Consider the following 6,000-nt stretch of genomic DNA (forward strand, 5'->3'; position numbering starts at 1 on the left):
CACTGTGTCAGAAGGTGGAAAGGCAAAAGGGAGGAATGCTGTGTCCTCAAAGGCACACAGGCAAAAGGGCCTCACTAATTCCCAGCTCTTTTATAAGGCACTAATTCATTCATGAAGGCAAAGCCTTCATGACTTAATCACTTCCTCAGAGGCCTCATCTCTAAATAGCACCGCAATGGAGATTAAGTTTCAACATAAATTTTGGAGGAAACATAAACGTTCAACCTATGGATTGTTCATTAGTAGAGGAATGGTTAAATCAACCATGGTTCACCCACACTTTGGAACATACTGGAATAAGTTAAAAAAAAAAGTAAATAGACCCATTTAATCTGGCATGAAGGTATATTCAAGATATATTTTTAAATTTAAAAATCTAGTTGTGGAACAATCCATTTGGTATGAGTCAGTAATGTAAAATTATATCTTATTCTGTGTGTACATATATGAATAATATTGTACAAGAAAATGGGTAACTATATTGATAAAAAACTGTTCACAGTGGGTACCTTGGTGAGGGGAATGGATTGATAGGAACTGGAAGAAAGGGAATTTTTTTTTTTTTTTGAGACGGAGTGTTGCTGTGTCATCCAGGCTGGAGTGCAGTGGTGTGATCTCAGCTCACGGCAACTTCCGCCTTCTGGGTTCCTGGGTTCAAGCAATTCTCCTGCCTCAGCCTCCCAAGTAGCTGGGATTACAGGAGCTGCCACCACAGCCAGCTGATTTTTTGTATTTTTAGTAGAGATGAGGTTTCACTATGTTGGCCAGACTGGTCTCAAACTCCTGACCTCATGATCTGCCCATCTCGGCCTCCCAAAGTGCTGGGATTACAGGCGTGTGCCACTGCTCCCAGTCTATTTTTATTCAACAAATTTTAAGAGGCTATATCTACTTCAGGTGTGGCAAGCCAGGTCTCCTTAACAGCAGAACAGGCAGGCCTTCATGACAACTGTTTCAGCTCTGACTGAATGGTTACATTAAATATTAAAAGCTGAGGGAGCCGGTGTCCTTCTACAAAGGCTGGGATGTAACAAAAGCCCACCAAGAGTCTTGCCTAGGCCTTTCCTGGGCCTTGAAGCATGACAAGATAACGAAGGAATTCTTAACAGGACCTGTTTAGGATTAAACAAGTTTTACTGGGGGTCTGAAGAAACTCCCCAGACCTCCACAAACAAGTTTGTGGGAGGCCTAAAGGCACTCCCCAGACCTCCCTGATTCAGCAGGAAACAAGATAAGGGTAATCACCCCTGGCGCCTGCGCCCATCTAGATTCAGTAAATTCACTGAGACTCCAGAGGAAGGTCTTCAGGACTTAGACCTTAGTTATAGACTCGAAGAAGTTAATCACTTACGTCTTTAGGTGAATGCACACACACACAGCACTTATAGCGCTCTGGAAAACTTTGTAATTTTGAGTTGGTCTGGTGATATTTTCCCGGCCTTCTCCATGTACCTGGTTATAGAAATAAGCTCTCTTCTTTCTCAGTTCATCTGCATCTCGTTACTGGGCGGCGAGATTAAGCAGCCCAACCCTCAGTTCGGTCCAGGAACACAGAAACTGGACTAAAATCAATATTACAGAAGCTGCTCAAATTTTCATGAAAAGACAATTATTAAAACAGAAACACTTTCCTTAATAAGGTAGAGAAAATATTTTCAATGACCAAGTTTTTATAAAATTTGTTCCATTTAATATATGTTGATAGATTTTAGATCCCTTCATGAGCAAACTTTTTTCTTCCTGTAAAACATGCAAAATTTTTTAGCAATTAAAGTTGTCATATTAGAATTAAAATTTTCTTTCCTCTAAGAACACGTGCCTTTGAAAGTCTGCAGCTTGTTGATGAGCAGAATTGAGCCTTCAGCACATCATCAATAACAACAGGCTAATGACACTGGAGGACTATGGTAAGGATTAAATGAGATAAGGCAAAAATTGTGTGACATGGGAGCTAGAACACTACAAGGACTCAGTCAGTGGTGGGTGCTACCCATTTGGACTAATCGGGTATCTACTCTAAATAAGGAGACTCCCTCACTCCAGTTGCCTTGGGCTGTAACACCTGGAGGGAATCATGCAGCTCTTTTCAAAGAATACTTTAGGATGACGATATTCCTGGCAGGGGATTCAGAAATAGAAATGCAGCAACAATTTTATATTAGAAAACATCTAAATAATTCAGTTGTTTAGGAAGCCTGAAACACCACTTCTTTCACTGTTCATGTCACCGATTCTCCATTAAGATTTACCTGTTAGCTTGGAACAGCCTTCAAGAGAAAGATTCATCAAATTTAACTTTTTCATCTACAGCAGGCTAGAGTTAATGCTCATATATCCACAAGATTTGTTTTAGCATAGGCAGCAATTCTGTTCCATGCAATGGCGCTGCATTTTGTAAAATACTCTGATCATGGAAGATTATTAAGGTTTTCTTATTCTTATTTTAAGATGAGGCACTCTAAAAAGAAAATCTTCATAAGCATTTAATAAAGTAAATTCAAAGCATAACTATTGTACTTGTCAGAAAGGTGATAAGAAGAAGGCTTCATAAATTGTTCCTGATATGATCAAACTCAGCTTTAAAGCAACACCAAGCAACCAGAACTCTTTGATATGTGTGCCAGGGTGTGAGGTTGAGATTTCATTTCAAAATCTGAGTCATTCAAGAACACATTTGTAAAAAGAAGAAACCCTACTGTTTACCTAATGTTTAAAAACGTAATCTTTACCAAAATGGCTGGATCAGATTTAATTATTTTTACATATTAAATACAGACCACACGCCCAGCCTAGGGTCACTGGAATTTAAAGAGAACACATCATGAAATTCTTAGCCTCTGAAAGGTTGCAATCTAACCAAGAAGACAAATTACATTCTCATAAAATAGAGAAGTATACAACTTAGAACTAAGTGCCAAAATAGATGAGTCATGTGCTTAATCCCATGGAAAAACAGAAGACAAGACTAGAGTTATAGGAGCTATTAAGCTGCAAACATTTGCATTAAATAATTTTATTTTTATTAATAGAGGACTAAATACTTTAAAATAAATCATTGCTTAAAGCCATTAAAATCACCTATTAATTAGTTATCAGTTTTTCTGGCAAGTAATTTGAGTATCATTATCTGAACTTCTGCTGGTGCTTAGAGATACCCGATGCCTTTAAGATGCTTAAACTCCTCCTTCTGAGATGGTATGGCTTGAACATCTTTCACTTGTTTAAATACCTATGTTAGAGCCACATAATGACTTTATTTCTTTGTATATAGGTTGAGATTATTCTGTTAATATCTACCATAAAGAAATAGTCGTTCATGAGATTTTTAACAAGACAGAAAAATATCTAGCCTGGTAGCAAGCATCTGAAAACCTGTTTTCGGATCCTGTTTCTCAGCTGATTCAGGGAATATGCCTTCTTTCACTAGCTTATTATTATGCTATAGAAAGAGCAAAGGCTTTTGAAATTTGAAAAACTTGTCTTTGAATCTGTCTGATTTATCTGACCTTGAGCAAATTACTTGACTTCTCTGATCCTCGGCCTCCTTATTTACAAAATGAGATAAATTATTCCAAATGTGCAAAGCTGCTTTGAGGGTTAGATGGAACGTATGAGAAACAACTAATAGAAAGTTAGAGACACACTGTAAGAGAGAGCTAATATAATTTTCACTTGCTGGTGTATACATTTTCTGTCATTGATCCTGTTAGTACAAGCATCATCAACCAAGCTGTGCGTATATGTTGTCTTATACCATTTATAACACCATGTTGAGAATTCTTAAATCCAAAGCTCTGAGAGATCTGTAAGATTGTTGTTTTTTATCTCCAATCTTTGGGTGGTAAAACTTAACCTGAACTAATGTATACTATTTATAAGTTTATTTTATTTCATTTAGCGTGAATGCTTACAGGTTTTGCTGCAGAAACAGTAAAGTGATAAAGAACATTGCTGTAGAAACTACTAAGGGTGGAACATAGTACACAGTGTATGCACCACAGTGTCTTTCCAATATCTGAATGCATCTGCTCCAAAGGTTTCATAGAAGGGACTATAGAATTCTAGTATTTTCCCTTAACTTTTTCTTACATTACTACAATTTAGCTGGCTTTCATTCATTATATATTTGTGTTTAACACAAATTTATTATTACTTTGCTAAACACAAATATATAATGAATGAAAACCAGCTGTTGTAGTTTTTAAACCACTTTATTAAAGTATGGTTGATACACAAAAAGTTGTACATGTTTAATGAATAAACCTGATGGGTTTAGAGATAACATACAGCTATGAAACTGTCATCACAATCTATGCTGTGAACATAGCCATCATCTCCAAAAGTTTGTATGCATGTATATATGTCTGTCTGTATATATTTTTATAAGAACATTTAATGTAGAATCTACTCTCCTAGAAAATTTTTACATGTACAATAAAGTATTCTTAACTATAGGCATTATACTATTCAGTATATCTCTAGGACTTACTCATCTTGCATAGCTGAAACTTTGTGCCCTATGACTAAAATCTCCCCATTTCCCTCTCTCCATGACCTCTGGAAACCACCATTCTACTCTCTGTTCTATGAGTGTGACTATTTTAGATTCCTCATATAAGTGATATCATGTAGCATTTGTCCTTCTGTGCCTGGCTTATTTCACTTAGTATAATGTCCTCTAGGTTCATCCATGTTGTTGCAGATAGCAATATTTTCTTAAGACTAAAAAATATGTCGTTTTATGTAAATATCACATTTTCTTTATTCATGTGTCTGCTTGGACATTAAGGTTGTTTCTATATCTTGCTACTGGGAATAATGCTGCCATGAACATGGGAATGCAGTTATCTCTTTGAGAATCTGATTTCAATTCCTTTGAATATATTCCCAGAAGTGAGGTTGCTACATGGTAGCTTTTTTTTTTTTCCCAAGGAATCTCCATACTGTTTCTGTAATGGTTGCACCAATGTATATTCCCGCCAATAGTATATAAGGATTTCCCTTTTTACCACGTAGTCACTAACACATGTTATCTTTTGGGTTTGTTTTGGGGGGGTTGTTGTGGTTTATAATAGCAGTCATAACATATGTGTGGTGATATCTCATTGTGGTTTTGATTTACATTTTCCTGATCAGTGGTGTTAAGCATTTTTTCCTATACCTGTTGGTCATTTCTCCTCTGGAGAAATGTCTATTCAGATCTTTTGCCCATTTTTAATTGGATTACTTTTATCTTTGCTATTGAGTTTGACTTTCTTATATATTTGGATATTAATCCTTTTTCAGATATATGATTGCAAATATTTTATCCCATTCTATAGGTTGCCTTTCCATTTTCCATATTTCCTTTGTTGTGAAGAAGGTATTTAGTTTGATGTAGTCCCCCTTGTCTGTTTTTAGTGTCATATTCAAGAAACCATTGCCAAGACCAATGTCATGGAGATTTTCTCTTATGTTTTTTTCTAATAGCTTTGCAGTTTCAGATCTTATGTTTAAGTCTTTAATCCATTTAATCCAACATGAGTTTTGTGCATGCTGTAAGTCCAATTTCATTCTTTTGCATGTGTTTATCCAGTTTTTCCAACAGTAATTATTGAAGGGATTATCCTTTCCTCATTGTGTATTTTTGGTACCCTTGTTGAAAATCAGTTGATGGTATATGCTTGAGTTTATTTCTGGGTTTCCTATTCTATTCCAATTGATCTATTTGTCTGTTTTTTTTTTAATGCCAGTACCATATTGTTTTGGTTACTATAGTGTTGGGATATATTTTGAAGTCAGGAAGTACAATACCTCCAACTTTGCCCTTCTTGCTGAAAATCCCTCTATTTAGGGTCATGTGTTCCTATGAATTTTAGGATTGTTTTCCTATTTGTTTGAAAAATGCCATTGGGATTTTAATAGAGATTGCATTGAATCTATAAATAACTTTGAGTAGTGCAGACGTTTTAACATTAATTCTTCCAATCCATGAACATGGGATATCTTTACATTTATTTG

This window comes from Gorilla gorilla, chromosome 5 (assembly GCF_029281585.2).
Source record: "Gorilla gorilla gorilla isolate KB3781 chromosome 5, NHGRI_mGorGor1-v2.1_pri, whole genome shotgun sequence".
In the NCBI taxonomy this organism is placed as follows: Eukaryota; Metazoa; Chordata; class Mammalia; order Primates; family Hominidae; genus Gorilla; species Gorilla gorilla.